We start from the raw sequence: 14218 nt of genomic DNA on the forward strand, positions 1-14218 counted from the left end.
ACCCCAGCCTCCCCCAGCCCTGCCTCCCTCATCCCAGCCTCCCCCCACCCCAGCCTCCCCCAGCCCAGCCTCCCCCAGCCCAGCTCAGCCTCCCTCTGCACCTGCCCGTCCAGCGCCAGCTTCTGCAGCCTTTGGGTGATGGGGGAGCTGCCGTTGCCGCTTCTCCCTCCCCGGGGAAGCTGAGCCTGCTGTGGGGGCCTCCCGTCCCTCGGAGCCAGCGCTCTGCATAGGTTCCCATAGATCCGGTGCTCGGCCCTCCTAACACAGGGCCCCCGCGGAGCCCTTCTAAGCCCCCAGCCTGGCTCTGCGCACTTCACGTGCACCGACGTCCTCTGAGGTGGGAACCGCCAATGTCCTCATTTTGTAGACGAGCAAAGTGAGGCATGGCGAGGTTAACCACTTTGCCGCCGGTCTCGAGGCTGGTCTTTTCCACCCCACCATCCCTGCAGGGCCTGGAGGGTGGGGACCGTTCTGTGCCCACCTGTGTTCCTTACAAGGACAGAAATGAACCACAACCCTGAGCCAGCATCTGGCAAGTGAGTGAAGTGACAGAACCTGGATGGGTGGACGAGCGAATGAGTGGACGAGGGCAGGGGTCAGCGACTGCGTGACCCTCCAGAACCTCTCATGGGGTCGAGAGGAGCCGCCAGACTCCCGGAAGCTTTGCTGATGGCAACGTCTGGATAAACCAGCAGAGGGCACTAACACTCAGAGAATTCGGGGTTAGACACACACCACACGCTTACAGACACCTGCGCACACGCACATGCACACACACACGCACACTGACGGGGCCTGGAGATTCACTGAGATTAAAGTTTGCAAATCAGCTGATGGAAGCCACCCCATCCACACTGAGAAGTCCGGGCGTTGTCCGCGGTGAGTCACCCCGCAGATCCACACTTTTATGGGACCCTGCAATCAGGGGAGGCAGAGCGGGACTGGGAAACGGGACTTTTCTGTGCTTATCCAGTTTGATCTGCCCTTAAGTTTTACAATCCTGGGACGACAAGCCCATCGCTAAGGATGAGATCATGAGTCATGAATAACCTCTCTCCAGGATCAGCTTGTCCCCAGGAGGGACGCCAACGGGGGACTTCCCGACCAGCACTCCCAGCACAGTCCCCTCCGCAGGGAGAGACGTGTGGACAAAATGAGCTCTGCAGTCTCTTCAAGTTTGAAATTTGTTCATTTTTAAACAGTTAGTAACACTACTCTTGTTGCAGGATCAGTGACAATCTTTTTGAATGACGGTCAGCCTATCTCTGTCTCTCTGTCTCTGTCTCTCTCTCTGTCTCTCTCCATCTCTCTCTCAGACCCAGCTCCCAGGGAAGGACAGGGGTGCTCCAGGGGAGGGGCAGTCACCCAGCAGAGGAAATGGTCAGGGCAAAGGGCCTTGGGGAGACAGGAGGAGGAGGGAAGGGAGGCTCCCCAGGAATACCCCGAGGGCCTGAGGTAGGGACAGTGGGCTCTGTGAGCCTTGGGGCAGGAAATGGGTGCAGGAGGGTCCCTCCTGCCCATGCCTGGCCTCGCCCAGGCCCCTCAGCCTGGATGGCTCACACCCACCTGGGTCGGCCTGTCTCATCCTGGGGGCAGTGGGCAGAGGCCCCTCACAGGCAGGGTGAGGGGTCACCTCCCAACATGTTCACACGTGTCCCACACAGACAGGGTCCCCACACCCAGAGGCAACATGCTGAACTTTGGTTGTTAACAGTTCAGCTGAACTGGTACTGTGGCCGGCGGTGGAGGGCGGGTTTGAGATCTGCTCCTCCTGTCCCGGCTGCCCCCCAGGCCAGGGTGCAGCTGTGCCAGGCATCAGGGCAGGGTCTGGTGGGTCCTCGATGTCCATGGTCACACTGGGTGTCCCAGGCAGCGGTCGGCCAACCTGGTCCGCGGTCTGCAGCCGCGGGCTTCCCTCATGCCATCCGCAGGCTCCTTCACCCCCTGGGTTCCTCTCTGCTCTCGGGTGCAGGGAATAGGGTCTTTGCCATGCAGACCCCAAACTCAACTCCACCCCACTGGCCATATCTGCTCTGGGCTTGACCCTGCCTGGGATTCTGCCAGGGGACAGAGAGCGGGCACCCGTGCAGGCTGGCGAGGGGCCCCCAGGACAGGCCTCTCAGTGAGGTGCTGGGGAGGTCCCTCTGCCCCGGGTTCCACAGGGTGAGGCCAGGCTGAGCCCCACCCCAGTCTTGGATCCCCTGCTTTCTGGATGGGGATGTACCTTTCTTGGTGCATGTAGGGGCTCCAAGGGCAGCCTCTGCCACGCCCTGTCCTTCTGCCCCCCACCCCAGGGCAGCAAAGCCCCTCCTGCTTTGAGGCTGGGGCATGGGACCTGCCCTGGGCAGGAAGTTGAAGGGGACGGTGGGCCGCGTTAAGGGCTTGTGACTGTGCTGAGCTCAGAGACTTGGGGGGGGGGGGGGTGCACAGAAAAAGTTAGAAACACCCTGGACCCAGGGGCAGGGAGAGAGGCCGCAAGCAGCTGTGACGAGAGCAGTGAGGGGCCTTCGACCTGGGGGACGTTCCCTTGGAGGCTCTTTGAGAAACTTCGAGAGATGCTGCTCTCTATTCTAATATAGATGTGAGAGACTGCGTACACAAACAGACAGGATGTACAACGGCCGGACCACCTGTAACAGCAGAATCTGACCAGGACCGGCAGCCACCAGCCCAGAAGCCAGCCCACCATCGACGGTCACGAGCCAGGAGGCCAAACCAGAACCCCTGTGGCACTCGGCCTCAAACAGCCAGGACTTGGCCAATAACTGACCACTTCCCTCATTTTTTTCCATTTCCAACTCAGGGCCAAAACACTTCGCTAACCCACCATACCGGCCGCCCCCTTCTAGTGAGCCGGCCCTGCCTCCCCAGGCCCACAGCCCCATCAGGGCACCTGCTCCCCGCTCCGGCCACTGGGACGCTCTCCCCTCCTCAGCCTGCCTGGGGGTCTCTGCCACACGCAGCGCCACAGCCAGCCCTGCGGGCACAGCCTCTGCCCATTCGCACTGGCGGCCTTCGCTTATTCCCACCCCTGGCCTCGTGCCTTTTTGGAGGGCTCCCTTGCTGAGATGGGCCTGGGGTTATAGGAATTTTACAGCCACTTAAAGGTCTGGTTCCACCTGCTCCGGCGGCACGGGTCCCCCGGGAAAGGCCGGGTGGAGCTGAACCGTGGGAGCCATCAGTGGACACGTCATGCCAGGGGGAGGCTCAGAGGGGGCCGGCTGACCAGCGTCCCTTCCCCATGCCACCTCCGGCCTCAGCCCTCCCCCCTGCACACCCCATCTCCCTCACACCCGCTGACCCTGCGGCCTTGGAACCTGGGTGGGGGCCACCGGGCGATGGAGCAGTGATGTCTGAGGTCAGGCTGTTCTGGGGGACGAGGAGGAGACACCGAGGGGGTATCCGGGCAGTTATGGCACTGGTCTGATCTGGATACGAGGCTCTACTGTTCGATTTCGATGTTTACTTTTCATCATATGGTAGAGGGGAGATGGTAGCTGGCTTTCCCCATGCTTCCTCTCCGTGTGTTGCTGGGTTCACGACGGGCAAGCAGCGCTGTGTGGGAGTCTCATGGCCAAGCAGCAGGCCAACCTTGCTGTGCTGCAACTGTCACCTGTGGGCCAAAGGGATGGAGCCGGCGCTGGGGGTCATGTGGGCCACGTGCCAGCCTCGGCTGTGAGGGGAACGGGCTCTCAGGTGCAGGGGCTGCGACCTGTCCCAGGCCAAGGCTGGCGGAGGCAGAGGTGGGGCTGCAGTCAGCCCACTTGGGGACCTGTCTAAGGAGAAAGAGGAGGAAGAGGAGGAGGAAGCCCGCCCAGAGTGATGGGGAGTTGGGCGAGGAGGGGGAGGTGCCTTTAAGATGCAGTCGGTGACAGAGGAGGGTGTCGGGGGCTCCAGGTGCAGATCCCAGGGACACCCCCACATCTGAGTCTGGGGCGCAGGGGCACCAGGCTGGAGACTTGAGAGTGGGGTCATCAGCACACAATGGCACTACTGCTGGGTCACTGGACACGAGGTTCCTGGGGAGGGTGGCCCCGGGGCCCAGCGTGTGGGACACGAGGAGGAAGAGAAACGGAGAGGCCAGGGGCCGGCCTGGATGGCAATCTGCCTCGCGCAGTCGTGGGGAGGGACCCCAAGAGTGTAGAATGGTACAACCACTTTGGAAAGATGTTGGCACTTTTTCAGAAAATTAAAGTCCGTCTACTCCACACGCTGGCCGCTCCACTCCTAGGTATTTACCCAAGAGAAGGAAACACGTTTGCGCACGGACACCTGGGCACAAAGGCGCACAGCAGCTTTACCCCAACAGCCCAACGTGAAACAGCGTTTCTGTCAGTGGGGGAACTGAGTAAACCCACAGAGGGACACCCCACGGAATGTCGCTCAGCGACAGAAAGGAGCCAGCCGCTGACCCGTCAGCGGGACAGACAGAAGGACAGACAAGGATCCAGTTTACGAGGAGCTTGAGGACAGGCACGCGCTGGCCACCTGTGGGGAGGGGCCAGCAGGAAGAGGCGGGAGAGAACTTTCTGGGCCATGGGCACGTCTATACCTGTTCTCGGTGGTGGTTACTCAGGTACACACGGTTCTCTAAACTCTGAACTGAACAGTTAAGTCAGCGCACTTCATCTTGGGTAAATTTTACATCAAAAAGAGTTCAAGGCCCCCAGACCCCAGCCCTGAGGGTGGGGGCAGCCCCCCAGCGCCCACTGGAGAGCAGCCCTGGAAGGCAAATGGCACCGCGTCGCCCGCGTCTGCTGGGGGCCGGCCTGCAGTGGCCGCACAGGACAGACATTCTGACAGAAAGCTCTGCTCTTGCTTGAGTGGCACCCTGGCCACACCTGCCCCTTCCTCAGAGCCCTGGTGTGTCCGTCCTGCGCCGCAAGCATTTGCTCTGCTAGGAGCCTGGCCTGTGCAAGTGACGGAGTCTCCAGACACGGCTGAGCTGGGTGGGGGTCAGGATGCTCCCAGACAGGAGAACCCACAGACAGCGCAAGGCTGTGGGAGCATCGGGACTGCCCGGAGGAGGGGGAGTGAGGGGAAGCTGGGAATGAGCAAACCCCAAGGGACTCATTGGCTCTGGGGGGCGAACGAGGCCACCCAGGGAGAGAGGCCTGTGGGCTCCAGGGAAATCACAGAGGGAGGATGAGACTGGGGTGTGTGCAGAGAAGGGGCAGGAACCACAAGGAGCCCTGAAAGCCACATGGGATTGAGAGTTGGTGACAGGGAGCCACTGAAGTTTCTGGGTGGAGGGCAGCCTTAGCAGAGGAAAAAGAAAGCTCCTGGATCAGGGAAGTTATTCCTTATTTTCATCACCACCCTCTGGACCATAAGTGACAGATGCATAAGATGAAAATATTTTAACAACAACAAAAGAAGCTTCTTTGGCTCAGGAGCCTGATAGGCAAAGTGTGGCCTCGTGTCTTCACTCTGCACCCAGTGTCATTTGTTCCCTGCTCCTGTAGCCTGGGCCTCTCTGCGTGAAGGCCTTCTGCCTCCTTTTCCTAACTGCTCTGAATCCCCATCTTTGGGCTGATGGGTAGCATGACCCCATGCCTCCTCCCGCTCAGAGAGGCAGTAGGTAGGTACTGCCTACCATGTGACTTTACCCTTCTCTGAGCTCCTCACACTTCCCTCCTTACAGCAGGCAGCTCAGGAAAGCCACCACAGGGCCTCCCAGCTCCATGCAACACCTCATTCTCTGCAGTCACTGTACCATGGATGGATGGATGGATGGATGGATAGATGGATGGTGGAGGGATGATGGATGATGGATAATGGATGGATGGATGTATACATGGATGGATGATGGATGATGGATAGTGGAAGGATGATGGGTGGGTGGGTGGGTGAATAGATGGATGGATGGATGAATGGATGATGGATGACAGATAGTGGAAGGATGATGGATGGGTGGGTGGGTGAATGGATGGACGGATAGATGGATGGATTTATGGATGGATGACAGATGATAGACAGTGGATGGATAGATGCATGTATGGAAGGATGGAGAGAAGGATGGATGGATGGATGGTGATGGGTGGTGAATGGGTGGGTGGACTGGTGGATGGACAGATGAGTGAATGGGTGGGTGGATGGGTGGATGACAGATGATAGATAGTGGATGGATAGATGTATGTATGGAGGGATGGAGGGAAGGATGGATGGATGGATGGCGATGGGTGGTGAATGGGTGGGTGGCTGGGAGAATGAATGAATGGGTGGATGGATGAATCGTTAATGGGAAGTAGACTGCCTGTACTGGGTGTATTCTGTCTTAGACTTTCTCAAGAGCAAGCTGTCTGCGACATAAGAAGCCTTTGAGATTCAGACTGCCCACCTGTGGGCAGTGACCAGGCTCCACAGCACGGGAGGCAGTTTACTGAGGTGTGTAGCCCCTGGAGGCTGGACACGGGCTCTGACACACTACATGCCCCCAAGCCATGGGAGGCACCTCAGGGAGGCTCGGGGCCAGGGTCATCCCAGGCACCCCTCGCTCGAGCAGGCTGAGACGTCCAACCCAGGAAACCCAACCTCTCACGGGAGCGAGGGGCCAGAGGAGCCCAGGGGATCCGGTCACTGTGCTGAGCGAGACAGAGGGTCAGGTGGCCCAAGTTTCCATGTTGTGTGTCCAAAGTGGGGCAGGGCTCACCACAGGGAGGGCCCACAGTCGAAGGCTGACTTTGTGACCTGGAAGCAACATGGCCAGCATTGGGACTGGGGCTTCCAGGCAGGAGAGCCACCATGGGGGTTTCCCCTTCTGACCCTGGGATCTCCGAGATTGATTTCAGAACCAGGGCAGACTTGTCTGAGGCTGACCCAGCTGACCCACAGCACCGGACACCACTGCTGAATGAGCCCAGATGAGGCCCTCCCACTGCACCGGCCACAGGGTAACAAGCAGACAGGCCCTATACCCAGGGACGGGGTCCCACATCCCCGCCACAAGCCTGAGGAGGAGACTGCCACTCTGACTGGGACCTGCCCGCCTGGCTCTGCAGAAATCATCCCCAGAAATGTCTCCTTTTCCCTCAAAATCTCCCCTCACTCCTACCCACACAGCTCACCTGCCAGACCTCTGTCACCCCCCCATACCTAAACCCAGCAGGAGCAAGAGGGCAGCACTATGGAGATGGGCCCAGAGTCTCAGCATCTGCTGGCGTCCTTCCAGAGAGGTGGGCACCTGGGCAAATCTGGGCTCCCCTGGGGGCAGAATGGCATGAGGGATGCCATGGAGATGAAGGGCAATGGCCTACCCCCTGCCACCCCCTGCCTCTCCTGGGATCCTGTGTGGTCTCCTCCAGACCCTTGCTTTGGCTTTCATCCAGCTCTACTAAGTGATGATCCCAGCTAGCCTCCAGGGTCAGCCCACCACTCCTGGGGCCAGTCCTGGTGTCTCCCCAACACGCCCTGCCCCATCCCATTCCCCCATGTGCCTGGATCCTTACCTTTCTCTTTCTCCATCTCCTCGTCTAGACTAAACTCCTTGAAGTAGTTGCACAATCCTACCTCTGCATCCTCAGCACACAACTCAAGAGAGAGATGCGGAACTTAAGCCAAACCATCATGAGGGTGTGGGGCAAACAATAGCCATTCCAACACTTTCCAAAGAAAAGAAGAATAAGAATTAACATTTGCTGAGTGCCAGCTGCACCACAAGGAGAGTTCCAGGCATTTATCCCTCCCTCCCTCCTTCTATCCATTTATCCATCCATCCCTTCATCCACCCATCCCTCCATCTGCCCATCTACTATCCATCCATTCATGATCCATCCAGCCACCATTCCACATTAATTTCTGAATGTCAGAGGCACTGCACACCATCCTGGGTGCTGGAGCAAAGCAGGGAATAAGACAGAATTGTCCCCTGGGAGAACCAAGGGCCATGGGCATCTGCCTCTGCCCAGGAGAAGTGTGGTGGGCTGGGAGGAAACATCCAGTGGGCACACGGGGAAGCTCTTGGTGGGCACTGCTTCAGGGTCACAGGAGGGCATTGTAAACAGGGGGAGGGGCACCAACTGCTCCCCCAAGTCGTCCACAGACCCCAGGATGTGCGCCCAGCTCTGCCCCCTTTGTCAGCACAGCGAGAACCCTCCAGCCAGGAAGCATCTTTCAGACGGGGCCCTTCCTGACCCTTCCTCACCACCCGGTCAGTCTTCACTGTGCATCATGCCCTGGCTGATGTCCAGCTTCCCTGCACACATCCAGCACCTTCCATCACACCCCACCCCTCCAGGCTCTCCTCCAACCCCCTCTCATTGCAACCCTCCTTTGGGCTCCTGATGGCTCTGCAGAGGCCCACGCTGGCCAGGTTGGCCAGAAAGTGACCTGTGTGCTCCAGAGCCCGGGGAGCATCCGGGACTCAAGGACTGGGGATGGAGTGGCCGCTGTGGGACTGCTGCACGTCTCTGCTCACCCTGGCTCAGGGGAGGCGAGGACTGATACAGGAGGGAGCTGGTCAGCAGATGCCCCTGCCCTGGGTTGGGGGCACTGACACCCCCAGTGGGGCTTTGTGTCCTGCAGCCAGGGGTCCCCTTTTCCGGAGGCAGCACTGTTACCCAAACACCCTCAGTCCCAAGCCCACCCTTCCCCAGGAAGCATCTCGGAGCCACTAAGAAGGCAAGTCTTCCAGCAAACCACATGGCACAGCGAGCTGAAGCGACCCTCATATTCAGCCGGGTAGAGTGGCTTTTCAAAGCAGGCGGGCATCGCCCCTCGAGACCTGGGGCTGCAAAGGAGGCCAGTCTCCTCCTGAAACCAAAACTGTGAGGTGAGCGTGAGTAAAGGCCTTCCCGACCCAGAGGCAGACGTGTCGGCCTCAGGAGACCAGATCCGCCTGGCAGTGAGCGGATCCTTCTCACAGCAACACACACCTGGGAGCCGAGGACGCGCAAACACCAGCTCCGAGCCCGGAGCGTCAGACAACACTGTACAGCTAGGACACACAGACGGCCCATTGTCTCAGCTGGTGCTGGCCGGCTGTAAAGTTGGCGCCAAGAGCAGCATTCATTGGAAGCTCACTGTGGGCCGGCCGTTGTGCAATTAACCTCCACGACCTGAGTGACTCAGTCCTCCTGCTAGCCCCACGGGAAGGACCACTGTCACCCCCATTTCATGCAGGAGGGAGCTGGGCTTTGAGAGCTTTGCCTCGGGCACAGAACAGCTGTATCGGTAAACTACTGCCACGTGAGGCTGCATAACAAATCACCCCAAAGCTACAGTGATTATTGCTCATTGGTCATCCCAACTCTCCCAGTGAGGCCATGACAGAGCAGGATGGAAACCAGCCCTCCAGTCACAGAGGGGGAGGGGCAGCTCAAGTCAGCCCCACTAATCACTTTGGATCCACCCCCAGCTCCACTCAGGGCCCTTCCACACACAGTTCCAGGCTCCCTGAAAGGAGCCTCCTCCTGGAGTCCTGCCCAGAGCAAAGGGGAGGGGTTGTGTGCCTCCCGAGGAGGAGGTTGGGGACCACCGTGGGAGCCATGCTCCGGCTGTCCCTGTACCAGCATCCGGGGCTGGGCTGCCCTACCAGGCCCAGGAGGGCCACGCACCCTCGCAGGGGTTGCAGAGCGAAAGCCTCGAGGCAGCAGGGCCCTCCCTCCCTCAGGAAGCACGGGACCTGGCGCACACCTTCCCTGCCCGTGTGTGTGGGGGTCCCTGGTGATGGGCCTGGAGGGCAAGTCCTTCCCTGGAATGGGCCAGCGTGGACGTCACACCCTGTGCCATCTCCTTGTGGTGGTCATTGTCCCCCCCCCATAACCAATGGGTCACACATTTGCTGCAGAACTCAAGAAACGAATTGAGAAAAACATGAATCTTCCAGGATGTCATAAGCCAGCTGGTTCATTTCAGTCTTTTAGAATACAAGGTTTTTCCATTTGTTTCATTTTTTTTTTAGCTTATAGACTTCTTTGTTTTACAGCAGTTTTAAGATCATGGAAAAGTTTAGTGGAAAGTGCAGACAGTTCCCAAATACCTCGCTCTCCCTGCTTTCCCTGTTATGAGCATCCTGTTGGAGTGCCACATTTGTACAACTGATGAGCCAATACTTATACCTTGTTGTTAACTCAAGTCTGTTGTAATTAATTTTCACTCCTTTGTGAACCTGCCTGCCCTTAGTGAGAGAAGGGGCGGCTCTGGTCCAGGGTTCAGAAGACGGGAGGGAGGGGCCAGCAGAGAGCGGGGCGCTGCCTCGGTGGCCCCCCGGGGTGCTGCCTCGGTGGCCCCCCAGCTGGGACCTCACACTCAGCACCATCCTTGGGGCTTCCCCAGAGGCAGCACTGACAAGACAACTGGAGGAATAGAGGGCGCTTCCCTGTCAAAGGGATCCGAGTGCCACCCTCAGAGTCTGCTGACGCTCCGGCTCTGCTCCGGCTCCCTCTTTCCTCTCCGGTCCTGGTCCTGGTCGCCAACTAGCTGTGGGGGCTCCTGCTCTCACAAGGGGACACTGCCTTTCTCATGGAGGTGACGCGCTGCCTCTCAAAAGCCTGAAACCCAAGTGGGATCCGGTCACCGTTGAATCTGAGCCCCGGGAAGGTCGACCTGCCGCTGGGCGTCTGAGAGGACCTGGATTGTTGCTAACAGGAGAGGGAGGGGATTGGCTTATTCAGTGAAAGGGATTCTGCGTATTTACAGGCGAAACCCTCTGATGGCTGGGGTTTTGTTCAAAATAACACAGGTGAGGGTGGAGGGGACGCGTTGGCACGGGCCTGAGCCACAGGTAGTGTGGGAACTAGACAGGGCCCCCACCTCCTGCACATTCAGATCCCAGCATGTGCAGAACCGCAGAGGAAAGCTGTGATGGTCCTGTCTCACTGCGCTCACACCTGGTCCACGACACGGACCCCCAGCTGCACGGGCCTCCTCTCTGTCCCCCCATAAGTGGACCCCTGCCACAGCGCTTGACCACACAGCTCAGCCCAATGGAGGACGCAGCCGCAGGGCCTGGGCCCATCAGCATTCATGGCTCGAACCCTAGACCACACGTACGGCCACGTGTGTCCTCGTGCTGACTGTGGGGCCAGGGTCAGGTTCAGGGAGCCCCAGACAGGCTTCACACTGCTCCGGGCATCACTGCCCGGGAGTGACTCGGGTGCTCCTGGCGCCCTGGGGCGGCAGGGTCTACTCTCCCTCCTGCCTCCAGCCGGTTCTGGATCAACTTGTCTTCCTCTGCAAAGGGGCCTGCAAATGAGGGACCTTCCCCTGGTGTGTCACAGACACAGTCACAGGTGCACAAATGGACAAATGCATAGACATGAAGCCCTGGCCTGTGGTGAGACGACCAAAGATGCAGCAGAGGTCACCTGAGTCCCAACCTCAGAAGCCCCCTCCCTGGACAGACCAGCCATCCCCAGCCACCCACCCTTGAAGGCAGCCATCCCCCGGGGAGGGTGCGCAAGCAGGGACCAGCCCTGCAGACGCTGTGCGCTGGTTGTCACCGATGTCCCATGTGGAGGGGCCCGGCTTCACACACGCCCACCTCCTCCCCACCATCGTCTTCTCCGAAGGACAGGCAGCCCACGAGGGCCCAGGGGTCCCCAGGCCCAGCCGGGTGCAGTACAGGCAGAGCAGAGTCCTGGGGGCAGAGCTGGGCTCAGGGCAGCTGGAGAGGGTCGGCCGGGCCCTGTTCTCTGGTCCCTCTGTCTCCCACTTTCTCTCTCCCTGTCTCTCTGTTTATGCCCCCATCTCTGTCTCTGTCTCTGTCTCTCTCTGTCTCTCCCTCGCCTGCCCCTGCCCTGGGGCCTGTCCCCTGCACCCTCCCAAAGATTCTTCCTGGGATGGGCTCCTGGCAGGAGGGGACATTCCCCAGAGACACCCACCATCTTGAGCCCCTCACAGGAGGCTGCTGGCAGGGGCCCCCGGCATGCGATGAGTCCCCCAGGGTCTCCCAGCGCGCGGGCTGAGGGAGATTTGGCTGAGCAGTGTAGGTAACCATGGACCTCCCTGACCCGTGCTGGCTGAGCTCCCTGGACACCGTGTGTGTGTGTGTGTGCACGTGTGTATATGTCTGTACATGTGTGTGTTATGGGTATGTGTGTGTATGCACGTGTGTATATATCTGTATGTGTGTGTAGTGTGGGTATATGTGTATATAGGTGTGTGTGTCTGTATGTGTGTGTATCTGTGTGATGCATATAGGTGTGTGTATGTGTGTATGGTGTCTATATGTGTGTATGTGTGTATATGTGTGTGCCTGTGTGTATATGTGTGTACGTGTGGTGTGTGTGGTGTGTATGCATGTGTAGGTGTGGTGTGTGTGTGGTGTGTGTGGTAGGTGTGTGGTGTGTGTGTAGCTGTGGCACGTATGTGGTGTGTGTGTGTGTCTGTGTAGGGGTCGCCCTGCCTCAGGAAGCGTCACAGCTCCATGGTGAGGCTCCGGGACTGGGCCCTTGGCTCCGGCTGCAGGCCCGGCGCTGTCTCGTGGGACCAGAGGTCCTGAGTGTCTGTGCACCCAGCCTGCTGATCCCGGCCAGTGTGAGTGCTGACTGAGACATGCCCCAGGGCCCCGGCACATGCAGTGCGGACCTCCAAGCCGGTGCACACTGACGGCGGAGCAGCTTTAGGCCAAGAGAGGGTCCCCGGTTCCAACGTGGACTGCAACTTGCAGGGACCCTCTGGGGCCTTGACCTGCAGGTGGCCTGGCGAGGCCGAGCAGGGTGAGCCTAGGACAGCCAATCTCGTCCAAAGGTCTGTGCAGCCAGCCCTGGAGTGACCCCCAGGGGGTCAGGTCAGCATGAGGGCAGCAGGGCTCCTGCGCACACCTGGGCAGATGACACAGAGGACCAACAGCTCCCACCAGCTCGTTCACACCCCGTGGGTGTGCTGATTGTACGCTGATCCCCTTGTGGATGCCCTGAGCCCCCGACACACCCACGCACATGCACACACACCCTCCGCTGGGCACCTTCTCTCAGCTAGATGACTGTGAGGCTGTGACTTCCGGGGTCTGCTGAAGAGCCGCGCTGTGCCGCCATGCCAGCCTGCGGGCTGGGCCAGCGTTGCCCTCCTGAAAGTCAGCCATCATACGAGAGCTTTCCTGAGACGTCTCACAGCCAGGACGGCACTTCCACCACCTGCCTGAAAATCCCAGACTAAGGCTCGAGGCTACGCGCTGGACGATGGATGCCACCACGGGACGCCCAGGAAAGAACGTGGGAGGCCCGACCAGAGCCACTGGGGGCCAGGGGAGGAGGTGACCGTGCTCTGTGTCCTGCTGTCTGCACTCCTCAGGGCCCGTGGAACTCTGCCGAGAATCGGTGGGTCTTCCTGTCTGTACATGAGACCTCCATTAATAATTAATCAATCGTGGATGTGTACGTACATAAATAAAGTTAAACATTGGAGGCTATGGAAGGGTTACTAGTTGAAGAGATTAAAATCATAAATACAGACTATGTAGAAAACAACAACATTGAGAGAATGCCCAGAAAAGATCGGCCTCAAAGACAAGGCCAAAGCTATTTTCAGAGGAAAATGTACCATCTTCAATGTTTTCACCATTTACTGAGACATCACGAAGACGGTTTCTTTAAACTCGGTGATCAGATGAAGATGGTAGAAAGAAAGAGTGAAAAGAAGAAATGTGGGGGTGAAGGCAGAGCTGAATGACCCAGACCAGGAGGAAGGCAGGGCCGTGGCTCGTTTATCCCCTGATGTTGTCCCCTGCTGTGTGGGGTCTCGTGTCCCTCTGCATTTCTCCCTTATCCAGGAGTTCCCTCCTCCTCCTGCGACTCAGTCCTCACAGCCCTCCATCCATCGTCTCCATTTACTACGCAGAGAACTTACCTGCACCAGGCTGTGTTTTTCTGTTTGGCACACGTTAAAGAAGTAACTCGATATTTTGCATCTTTTCTCTCTTGCAATGTAAGCCCACTGGGCTTCTCACGGGTCACCCCTGCCAGGACAGGGAGAAGGGCCTGAGGCACTGAGAGGCATTCCTCAAGGACCTCCCAGGTTAGACGATGCAACCTCTGCCCAGGTGGGGCCGCGCAGGCTGGCAGGTGCAGCGAGCCCATCCATCCAGACCACGGTCAGTGCGGGCAGTGGCTTCTCTGCAGCTCCACAGCCTTCCGGGTTCTTGAGACAGCCACATGCTGAGGGACGGGGTAGGCAGAGGGCAAGCCTGCTCCATCAAGGGTGTGGCTGCATACAGAGATTCAGGCATCTTGAAGGGAAAGCTGGAGATGCCGCTGTCCGCGGGCAGAGGTCAGAAGGG

This window comes from Equus quagga, chromosome 9, assembly GCF_021613505.1.
Source record: "Equus quagga isolate Etosha38 chromosome 9, UCLA_HA_Equagga_1.0, whole genome shotgun sequence".
Classification (NCBI taxonomy): domain Eukaryota; kingdom Metazoa; phylum Chordata; class Mammalia; order Perissodactyla; family Equidae; genus Equus; species Equus quagga.